Source organism: Bombina bombina, chromosome 1 (genome assembly GCF_027579735.1).
Source record: "Bombina bombina isolate aBomBom1 chromosome 1, aBomBom1.pri, whole genome shotgun sequence".
In the NCBI taxonomy this organism is placed as follows: Eukaryota; Metazoa; Chordata; class Amphibia; order Anura; family Bombinatoridae; genus Bombina; species Bombina bombina.
This window is the reverse complement of record NC_069499.1, coordinates 1,236,318,328-1,236,330,623: the sequence shown is the minus strand read 5'-3', so window position 1 is coordinate 1,236,330,623 and position 12,296 is coordinate 1,236,318,328.

The following is a 12,296-nucleotide window of genomic DNA, read 5'->3' as shown; positions in this document are numbered from 1 at the left end:
ACACTTAGGCCTAGATTTAGAGTTCGGCGGTAAAAGGGCTGTTAACGCTCCGCGGGCTTTTTTCTGGCCGCACCATAAATTTAACTCTGGTATCGAGAGTTAAAACAAATGCTGCGTTAGGCTCCAAAAAAGGAGCGTAGGGCATTTTTAGCGCAAATGCAACTCTCGATACCAGAGTTGCTTACGGACGCGGCCGGCATCAAAAACGTGCTCGTGCACGATTCCCCCATAGGAAACAATGGGACTGTTTGAGCTGAAAAAAAACCTAACACCTGCAAAAAAGCAGCGTTCAGCTCCTAACGCAGCCCCATTGTTTCCTATGGGGAAACACTTCCTACGTCTGCACCTAACACTCTAACATGTACCCCGAGTCTAAGCACCCCTAACCTTACACTTATTAACCCCTAATCTGCCACTCCCGCTATCGCTGACCCCTGCATATTATTATTAACCCCTAATCTTCCGCTCCGTAAACCGCCGCAACCTACGTTATCCCTATGTACCCCTAATCTGCTGCCCTAACATCGCCGACCCCTATGTTATATTTATTAACCCCTAATCTGCCCCCCTCAACGTCGCCGACACCTACCTACACTTATTAACCCCTAATCTGCCGAGCGGACCTGAGCGCTACTATAATAAAGTTATTAACCCTGAATCCGCCTCACTAACCCTATCATAAATAGTATTAACCCCTAATCTGCCCTCCCTAACATCGCCGACACCTACCTTCAATTATTAACCCCTAATCTGACGACCGGAGCTCACCGCTATTCTAATAAATGTATTAACCCCTAAAGCTAAGTCTAACCCTAACACTAACACCCCCCTAACTTAAATATAATTTTAATCTAACGAAATAAATTAACTCTTATTAAATAAATTAATCCTATTTAAAGCTAAATACTTACCTGTAAAATAAACCCTAATATAGCTACAATATAAATTATAATTATATTATAGCTATTTTAGGATTAATATTTATTTTACAGGCAACTTGGTATTTATTTTAACTAGGTACAATAGCTATTAAATAGTTAAGAACTATTTAATAGTTACCTAGTTAAAATAATAACAAATTTACCTGTAAAATAAATCCTAACCTAAGATATAATTAAACCTAACACTACCCTATCAATAAAATAATTAAATAAACTACCTACAATTACCTACAATTAACCTAACACTACACTATCAATAAATTAAATAAACACAATTGCTACAAATAAATACAATTAAATAAACTAGCTAAAGTACAAAAAATAAAAAAGAACTAAGTTACAGAAAATAATAAAATATTTACAAACATAAGAATAATATTACAACAATTTTAAACTAATTACACCTACTCTAAGCCCCCTAATAAAATAACAAAGCCCCCCAAAATAATAAATTCCCTACCCTATTCTAAATTAAAAAAGTTACAAGCTCTTTTACCTTACCAGCCCTGAACAGGGCCCTTTGCGGGGCATGCCCCAAGAAGTTCAGCTCTTTTGCCTGTAAAAAAAAACATACAATACCCCCCCCCCAACATTACAACCCACCACCCACATACCCCTAATCTAACCCAAACCCCCCTTAAATAAACCTAACACTAATCCCCTGAAGATCTTCCTACCTTGTCTTCACCATCCAGGTATCACCGATCCGTCCTGGCTCCAAGATCTTCATCCAACCCAAGCGGGGGTTGGCGATCCATAATCCGGTGCTGAAGAGGTCCAGAAGAGGCTCCAAAGTCTTCATCCTATCCGGCAAGAAGAGGACATCCGGACCGGCAACCATCTTGATCCAAGCGGCATCTTCTATCTTCATCCGATGACGACCGGCTCCATCCTAAAGACCTCCACCGCGGACCCATCTTCTTCCGGCGACGTCCAACTGCAGAATGACGGTTCCTTTAAGGGACGTCATCCAAGATGGCGTCCCTCGAATTCCGATTGGCTGATAGGATTCTATCAGCCAATCGGAATTAAGGTAGGAATATTCTGATTGGCTGATGGAATCAGCCAATCAGAATCAAGTTCAATCCGATTGGCTGATCCAATCAGCCAATCAGATTGAGCTCGCATTCTATTGGCTGTTCCGATCAGCCAATAGAATGCAAGCTCAATCTGATTGGCTGATTGGATCAGCCAATCGGATTGAACTTGATTCTGATTGGCTGATTCCATCAGCCAATCAGAATATTCCTACCTTAATTCCGATTGGCTGATAGAATCCTATCAGCCAATCGGAATTCGAGGGACGCCATCTTGGATGACGTCCCTTAAAGGAACCGTCATTCTGCAGTTGGACGTCGCCGGAAGAAGATGGGTCCGCGGTGGAGGTCTTCAGGATGGAGCCGGTCGTCATCGGATGAAGATAGAAGATGCCGCTTGGATCAAGATGGTTGCTGGTCCGGATGTCCTCTTCTTGCCGGATAGGATGAAGACTTTGGAGCCTCTTCTGGACCTCTTCAGCACCGGATTATGGATCGCCAACCCCCGCTTGGGTTGGATGAAGATCTTGGAGCCAGGACGGATCGGTGATACCTGGATGGTGAAGACAAGGTAGGAAGATCTTCAGGGGATTAGTGTTAGGTTTATTTAAGGGGGGTTTGGGTTAGATTAGGGGTATGTGGGTGGTGGGTTGTAATGTTGGGGGGGGGGGTATTGTATGTTTTTTTTTACAGGCAAAAGAGCTGAACTTCTTGGGGCATGCCCCGCAAAGGGCCCTGTTCAGGGCTGGTAAGGTAAAAGAGCTTGTAACTTTTTTAATTTAGAATAGGGTAGGGAATTTATTATTTTGGGGGGCTTTGTTATTTTATTAGGGGGCTTAGAGTAGGTGTAATTAGTTTAAAATTGTTGTAATATTATTCTTATGTTTGTAAATATTTTATTATTTTCTGTAACTTAGTTCTTTTTTATTTTTTGTACTTTAGCTAGTTTATTTAATTGTATTTATTTGTAGCAATTGTGTTTATTTAATTTATTGATAGTGTAGTGTTAGGTTAATTGTAGGTAATTGTAGGTAGTTTATTTAATTAATTTATTGATAGGGTAGTGTTAGGTTTAATTATATCTTAGGTTAGGATTTATTTTACAGGTAAATTTGTTATTATTTTAACTAGGTAACTATTAAATAGTTCTTAACTATTTAATAGCTATTGTACCTAGTTAAAATAAATACCAAGTTGCCTGTAAAATAAATATTAATCCTAAAATAGCTATAATATAATTATAATTTATATTGTAGCTATATTAGGGTTTATTTTACAGGTAAGTATTTAGCTTTAAATAGGATTAATTTATTTAATAAGAGTTAATTTATTTCGTTAGATTAAAATTATATTTAAGTTAGGGGGGTGTTAGTGTTAGGGTTAGACTTAGCTTTAGGGGTTAATACATTTATTAGAATAGCGGTGAGCTCCGGTCGTCAGATTAGGGGTTAATAATTGAAGGTAGGTGTCGGCGATGTTAGGGAGGGCAGATTAGGGGTTAATACTATTTATGATAGGGTTAGTGAGGCGGATTCGGGGTTAATAACTTTATTATAGTAGCGCTCAGGTCCGCTCGGCAGATTAGGGGTTAATAATTGAAGGTAGGTGTCGGCGATGTTAGGGAGGGCAGATTAGGGGTTAATACTATTTATGATAGGGTTAGTGAGGCGGATTCGGGGTTAATAACTTTATTATAGTAGCGCTCAGGTCCGCTCGGCAGATTAGGGGTTAATAATTGAAGGTAGGTGTCGGCGATGTTAGGGAGGGCAGATTAGGGGTTAATACTATTTATGATAGGGTTAGTGAGGCGGATTCGGGGTTAATAACTTTATTATAGTAGCGCTCAGGTCCGCTCGGCAGATTAGGGGTTAATAAGTGTAGGTAGGTGTCGGCGACGTTGAGGGGGGCAGATTAGGGGTTAATAAATATAATATAGGGGTCGGCGGTGTTAGGGGCAGCAGATTAGGGGTACATAGGGATAACGTAGGTGGCGGCGCTTTGCGGTCGGAAGATTAGGGGTTAATTATTGTAAGTAGCTGGCGGCGATGTTGTGGGGGGCAGATTAGGGGTTAATAAATGTAATATAGGGGTCGGCGGGGTTAGGGGCAGCAGATTAGGGGTACATAAGTATAACGTAGGTGGCGGTCGGAAGATTAGGGGTTAAAATTTTTAATCGAGTGGCGGCGATGTGGGGGGAGCTCGGTTTAGGGGTACATAGGTAGTTTATGGGTGTTAGTGTACTTTAGGGTACAGTAGTTAAGAGCTTTATAAACCGGCGTTAGCCAGAAAGCTCTTAACTCCTGCTTTTTTCAGGCGGCTGGAATCTTGTCGTTAGAGCTCTAACGCTCACTGCAGAAACGACTCTAAATACCAGCGTTAGAAAGATCCCATTGAAAAGATAGGCTACGCAAATGGCGTAGGGGGATCTGCGGTATGGAAAAGTCGCGGCTGCAAAGTGAGCGTTAGACCCTTTAATCACTGACTCCAAATACCAGCGGGCGGCCAAAACCAGCGTTAGGAGCCTCTAACGCTGGTTTTGACGGCTACCGCCGAACTCTAAATCTAGGCCTTAGTTTATTTTTGCATTAGAATGCCCCTTTAACATAAGTTTACTATTATAGATATTGATTAGAAACTGTGTTAGTCCTCCTTAAAGGGATAGTTTATTCAAAAATAAACTTTCATGATTCAGATAGAGCATACGATTTTAAACAACTTTCTAATTTACTTCTATTATCTAATTTGCTTCATTCTCTTGATATTCTTTCCTGAAAAGCATATCTAGATAGGCTCAGTAGCTTCTGATTGGTGGCTGCACATAGATGCCTCCTGTGATTGGCTCGCCCATGTGCATTGCTATTTCTTTGACAAAGGATATCTAAAGAATGAAGCAAATTAGATAATAGAAGTAAATTGGAATGTTGTTTAAAATTGTATTATCTGTCTGAATTATGAAAAAAAACGTTTGGGTTTAATGTCCCTTTAAGGTAACTGGCAGAGTGTACCTATGTATATGTACACACCCACATTAAAATGGGCGGAGCCATATGAGGGGCGGGGCTAGTGCTCCCCCATCTTCAAAATTCACCAGCCGCCACTGATAGATAGATGATAAGTTAGATAGATTAGAACATTTATATATATATATATATATATATATATATATATATATATATATAAAAAAAATCTAAAAGGGCCCACATTGTCACTTAACAGGAAAACAGCCAGGGTTCAGTCTAATGAAGATAAATACCTGTAGAAAAAATACCCGCACTCACTGGACTTCAAATACAGTGAAACAACTCTTTAATTTGTGACGTTTTCGGGGACTTACTCCCCTTCATCAGACTGAGTAAGTCTCCGAAACGTCACACAATAAAGAATTGTTTCACTGTATTTGAAGTCCAGTGAGTACGGGTCTTTTCTCTACAAGTATATATATATATATATATATATATATATATATATACATATATTTGTACTCAGAGTCTGACTGAAATGTAGCAATGAACAAACAACAAAGTAAAGGGGAAATGTCCTGAGGTGTGCTGTGGTCACATGGTCAGTATGCCTAAAAGGAGGCATACCTAAGAAAGGTAAATGATAAAGTTAAACAAGAAAATAAATGAATGTGTAGGTGGGGAAAACATAAAGGAAACGCAGAAAAGGTCAGAGAGATCAAAGCAAGTATTTATAAGGTATAAGACTTCTCCTACAAATTCAGGCTAGCTAATAGCCCCCCTTCCTTCTTGTGCTCGGAGTCTGACTGAAATGTTACAATGAACAAACAAAGTGAAGGGAAAATGAGCTGAGGTGTGCGGTGGGCACATGGTCAGTATGCCTAAAAGGGGTCAAAAAGAGACAAAAGAGTAAACTATGATAAATAAATAATACAACAAAATCATTCAGGCAAAATAGGAAACGCACATAACATCTCGAGTTGTGGATCAGGAATATATCTAGCAAAACAAGATGAATTCCATCTCCCTAACCTCTTGATGACATGAGCTGGAACCCAATGTTGAGAGGCTGCTGATGCAGCTCCTACTCTAAAAGAATGGCTAGAGAGCGACTTAGGTTTAAGACCAGAAAAACACTAAAACATGCAAGAATATTTGAGAAATCAGCTTGAAGAGTGAAAAGAAAAGGGGAAAGTAAACTGGCCATCCCTAGGCCTAACTGATTGCTGAAACATGAGCTGGTCAAAGACAGGTACTGGGCACCGTGCGTTATAAGATTTAAAATAGGATATAAAATTAAAAAGCGAAGAAATCTCAGCAAACCTGGCATTAATAGAAAATCATCTGGCGAATGCCCTGACATAGGGGTGTAGTTATCAAGCCGTCTACTTTCCTGGCTTCGCCGGCCCAATACGCCCGCCTAAGCTCGCCTCACATCACCGCCGCGGACCTGAAAAAATACGCCTAAGTTATCAAATAAAGCTGTCAAAAAGCCGCGGGGCGATGAGCAGCGGACTGTGAGAGTTATCACTCATCCGATCTCGCTGCCCTTCGGCTTTTTCCCAGCTTTATCGCTAGCCTGTCACTAAGCACTCACACTAAACTACACTGTTCTATCCCTATACCGGAGCCCCCAGAGCCCCCCGCAACTAAATAAAGTTACTAACCCCTAAACCGCCGCTCCTAGACCCCGCCGCAACTCTTATAAATGTATTAACCCCTAAACCGCCGCTCCTAGACCCCGCCGCAACTCTTATAAATGTATTAACCCCTAAACCGCCGCTCCCGGACACCGCTGCCACCTACAGTATACCTAGTAACCCCTATCCTGCCCCCCCTACACCGTCGCCCTCTATTATAAAGTTATTAACCCCTATCCTGCTGATCCCGCACCTCTCCACAACTAAATAAATAGTTTAACCCCTAAACCGCTGCTCCCTGAACCCGCCGCAACCTATATTAAACCTATTAACCCCTATCCTGCCCCCCCTACACCGTCGTCACCTATAATAAATTTATTAACCCCTAATCTGCCTCCCCTATACCGTCGCCCCCTATAATAAATTTATTAACCCCTATCCTGCCCCCCACTACGCCGCCGCCACTGTAATAAAATTATTAACCCCTAAACCTAAGTCTAACCATAACCCTAACGCCCCCCTAACTTAAATATTAATTAAATAAATCTAAATAATATTTTTATTATTAACTAAATGAATCCTATTTAAAACTAAATACTTACCTATAAAATAAACCCTAATATAGCTACAATATAAATAATAATTATATTCTAGCTATCTTAGGATTTATTTTTATTTTACAGGTACCTTTCAATTTATTTTAACTAGGTACAATAGCTATTAAATAGTTATTAACTATTTAATAGCTTACCTAGCTAAAATAAACTGAAATTTACCTGTAAAATAAATCCTAACCTAAGTTACAATTACACCTAACACTACACTATACTTTAATAAATTATTCCTATTTAAAAATAAATACTTACCTGTAAAATAAACCCTAATATAGCTACAATGTAATTAATAATTATATTGTAGCTATCTTAGGATTTATATTTATTTTACAGGTAACTTTGTATTTATTTTAGCTAGTTAGAATAGTTATTAAATAGTTATTAACTATTTAATAACTACCTAGCTAAAAGAAATACAAAATTACCTGTAAAATAAATCCTAACCTAAGTTACAATTAAACCTAATACTACACTATCATTAAATTAATTAAATAAACTACCTACAAATAACTACAATTAAATACAATTACATAAACTAACTAAAGTACAAAAAATAAAAAAAGCTAAGTTACAAAAAATAAAAAAAAAAGTTACAAACATGTTAAAAATATTACAACAATTTTAAGCTACTTACACCTAATCTAAGCCCCCTAATAAAATAACAACCCCCCCCCAATAAAAAAATGCCCTACCCTATTCTAAATTAAATAAAGTTCAAAGCTCTTTTACCTTACCAGCCCTTAAAAGGGCCATTTGTGGGGGCATGCCCCAAAGAAAACAGCTCTTTTGCCTGTAAAAGAAAAATACACCCCCACAACATTAAAACCCACCACCCACATACCCCTAATCTAACCCAAACCCCCCTTACAAAAACCTAACACTAATCCCCTGAAGATCATCCTACCTTGTCTTCACTCAGCCGAGCAGCGATGGAACCGAAGTGGACATCCGGAGCGGAAGAAGTTAATCCTCCAAGCGGCGCTGAAGAAATCTTCCATCCGATGAAGTCATCATCCAGGCGGCGCTGAAGAAAAGTCTTCGATCCGGCCGATGTCATCTTCAAAGAGGCGCTGAAGAGGTCTTCTATCCGGGCGAAGTCATCTTCCAAGCCGGGTCTTGAATCTTCCTTCCGCCGACGCGGAACCTCCTTCTTCACCGACGGACTACGACGAATGAAGGCTCCTTTAAGGGACGTCATCCAAGATGGCATCCCCTCAATTCCGATTGGCTGATAGGATTCTATCAGCCAATCGGAATTGAGGTAGGAAAATTCTGATTGGCTGATGGAATCAGCCAATCAGATTCAAGTTCAATCCGATTGGCTGATCCAATCAGCCAATCAGATTGAGCTCGCATTCTATTGGCTGATCGGAACAGCCAATAGAATGCAAGCTCAATCTGATTGGCTGATTCCATCAGCCAATCAGATTTTTCCTACCTTAATTCCGATTGGCTGATAGAATCCTATCAGCCAATCGGAATTGAGGGGACGCCATCTTGGATGACGTCCCTTAAAGGAGCCTTCATTCGTCGTAGTCCGTCGGTGAAGAAGGAGGTTCCGCGTCGGCGGAAGAAAGATTCAAGACCCGGCTTGGAAGATGACTTCGCCCGGATAGAAGACCTCTTCAGCGCCTCTTTGAAGATGACATCGGCCGGATCGAAGACTTTTCTTCAGCGCCGCCTGGATGATGACTTCATCGGATGGAAGATTTCTTCAGCGCCGCTTGGAGGATTAACTTCTTCTTCTCCGGATGTCCACTTCGGTTCCATCGCTGCTCGGCTGAGTGAAGACAAGGTAGGATGATCTTCAGGGGATTAGTGTTAGGTTTTTGTAAGGGGGGTTTGGGTTAGATTAGGGGTATGTGGGTGGTGGGTTTTAATGTTGGGGGGGTTGTATTTTTCTTTTACAGGCAAAAGAGCTGTTTTCTTTGGGGCATGCCCCCACAAATGGCCCTTTTAAGGGCTGGTAAGGTAAAAGAGCTTTGAACTTTATTTAATTTAGAATAGGGTAGGGCATTTTTTTATTTTGGGGGGGTTTGTTATTTTATTAGGGGGCTTAGATTAGGTGTAAGTAGCTTAAAATTGTTGTAATATTTTGAACATGTTTGTAACTTATTTTTTTATTTTTTGAAACTTAGCTTTTTTTATTTTTTGTACTTTAGTTAGTTTATGTAATTGTATTTAATTGTAGTTATTTGTAGGTAGTTTATTTAATTAATTTAATGATAGTGTAGTATTAGGTTTAATTGTAACTTAAGTTAGGATTTATTTTACAGGTAATTTTGTATTTCTTTTAGCTGGGTAGTTATTAAATAGTTAATAACTATTTAATAACTATTCTAACTAGCTAAAATAAGTACAAAGTTACCTGTAAAATAAATATAAATCCTAAGATAGCTACAGTATAATTATTAATTATATTGTAGCTATCTTAGGGTTTATTTTACAGGTAAGTATTTATTTTTAAATAGGAATAATTTATTAAAGTATAGTGAAGTGTTAGGTGTAATTGTAACTTAGGTTAGGATTTATTTTACAGGTAAATTTCAGTTTATTTTTACTAGATAGCTATTAAACAGTTAATAACTATTTAATAGCTATTGTACCTAGTTAAAATAAATTGAAAGGTACCTGTAAAATAAAAATAAATCCTAAGATAGCTAGAATATAATTATTATTTATATTGTAGCTATATTAGGGTTTATTTTAAAGGTAAGTATTTAGTTTTAAATAGGATTCATTTAGTTAATAAGAGTTAATTTATTTAGATTTATTTAATTAATATTTAAGTTAGGGGGGCGTTAGGGTTAGGGTTAGACTTAGGTTTAGGGGTTAATAATTTTATTACAGTGGCGGCGGTGTAGTGGGGGGCAGGATAGGGGTTAATAAATTTATTATAGGTGGCGACGGTGTAGGGGGGGCAGATTAGGGGTTATTAAATTTATTATAGGTGGCGACGGTGTAGGGGGGCAGGATAGGGGTTAATACATTTAATATAGGTTGCGGCGGGTTCAGGGAGCGGCGGTTTAGGGGTTAATACATTTATTATAGTTGCGGTGGGCTCCGGGAGCGGCGATTTAGGGGTTAATATGTATAGAGTAGCTTGCGGTGGGCTCCGGGAGCGGCGGTTTAGGGGGTAATAACTTTATTTAGTTGCGGCGGTGTAGGGGGGACAGATTAGTGGTGTTTAGACTCGGGGTACATGTTAGGGTGTTAGGTGTAGACAGCTCCCATAGAAATCAATGGGATGTCTGTCAGCAGCGAACTTGTACTTTCGCTATGGTCAGACTCCCATTGATTCCTATGGGATCCGCCGCCTCCAGGGGTGGCGGTTTGAAAACCAGGTACGCTGGGCCGTAAAAGTGCCGAGCGTACCTGCTAGTTTTTTGATAACTAGCAAAAGTAGTGAGAATGTGCCGCACTTGTGTGCGGAACATCTGGAGTGATGTAAGAATCGATCTGTGTCGGACTGAGTCCGGCGGATCGAAGCTTACGTCACAAAATTCTACTTTTGCCGGTCTCGAGCCTTTGATAACTAAGGCGTATCAGCCTCGCCACAAATACGCTGCGGAATTCCAGCGTATTTGAGGTTGACGGCTTGATAACTAGGCCCCATTGGGTGACCATATTGCTGCTTAAAAAAAGGGACTCATGAAAATACATGTCAGGGCTGTTTTCAGGGCTGTTTAAATAAATGTTTTGTATAAGAACCCTGACATATGTATTTTTCATTTGTGTTCCTTCTTAAAGCGGCAATAGGGTCAGCCTACCCTGACAGCAAATGAGTGCATAGCCTGTGGAAATTGCAGAATCCGTGACTAATTGAAGAGAAGACTCTGAAACTGCTGGGATAAACATGGCTATGCTGTGCCCAAATTGGAGGAACTAGATCCATAAGAAAATCAGAAAAAGCAGCAGTATCAAGTTAATACAGAATCAGAGACAAGGGCCGAGGGTAGAAGCCAAGAGCCCAGAAATGAAAGCCCTACCATGGGGAAAAAACAAAAACAAAGTAAAAATAAGCAAACCAGGGGGAAGGGCGTGAAACTAAGCAGGCGTGTAGGAAAAGTGTGTTAACGCAACTTTGTCATGTGGACTTACCCTGTTAAAGAGAACAGGCAGACTGAGGTGACACTGACTAAACTACATGAGGAATAATAAAATTAATACAAATCTGCGCTTACCCATAAAAGTTCAGTATCTAAGTTCACTCCAAACTAGCAACCTGAAATTGAACCAGAACTGCGGCGGCCCTAGCTGAAAAAGATCAATGATAGTCATGAAAAGCAGAGCCACCGCACTTCTGACCCAATTCAAATACCCTATAGAGGGAGAGATCCAGTTCCTTCCTCCTAACGGACTTACTGAGCAGAGAACATCCCTGAAAACACTAAAAGCGAGAACAAAACCTAGGAAAGAGAGTTTGTGGTTAAGCCTATGGTCCTTAGACTTAAAGGAACAGTCTACATTCAAATTGTTATTGTTTAAAAAGTTAGCTAACACCTTTACTACCCATTCCCCAGCTTTGCACAACCAACATTGTTAGATTAATATACTTTATAACATTTAAACCTCTAAATTTCTGCCTGTTTCAAAGGCTCTATTGACAGCCTCTTAATCACATGCTTTTGTATTTGCTTTTCACAACAGGAGACTGCTAGTTCATGTGGGCCATATAGATGACAATGTGTTCACGCCCTGTGAGTTATTTAAGATTTAGCACAACACAGTACTAAATGCAAGTCAATAGATCAAAAATAAAAAGTCATGTGATCAGGGGGCTGCCAGAAGATGCTTAGATACAAGGTAATCACAGAGGTAAAAAGTATATTAATATAACTGTGTTGGTTCTGCAAAACTGGGGAATGGGTAATAAAGGGATTATCTATCTTTTAAAACAATAAAGTTGTAGACTGTCCCTTTAACTGCCACTGAAACATTGCCACAAGCATAAGACTTATTCTCAGCTGCATCAGTCCAGGACCTAAGTGAGAGAGTAGACCCAAGCTCCGAATCCCTCAAAGGAGATGGCGGGATAGAGGCAAAATTCATCGATATCTGAGGCTTGAGACATGACCTAGAAACAGAAAGACAAGAATTATTT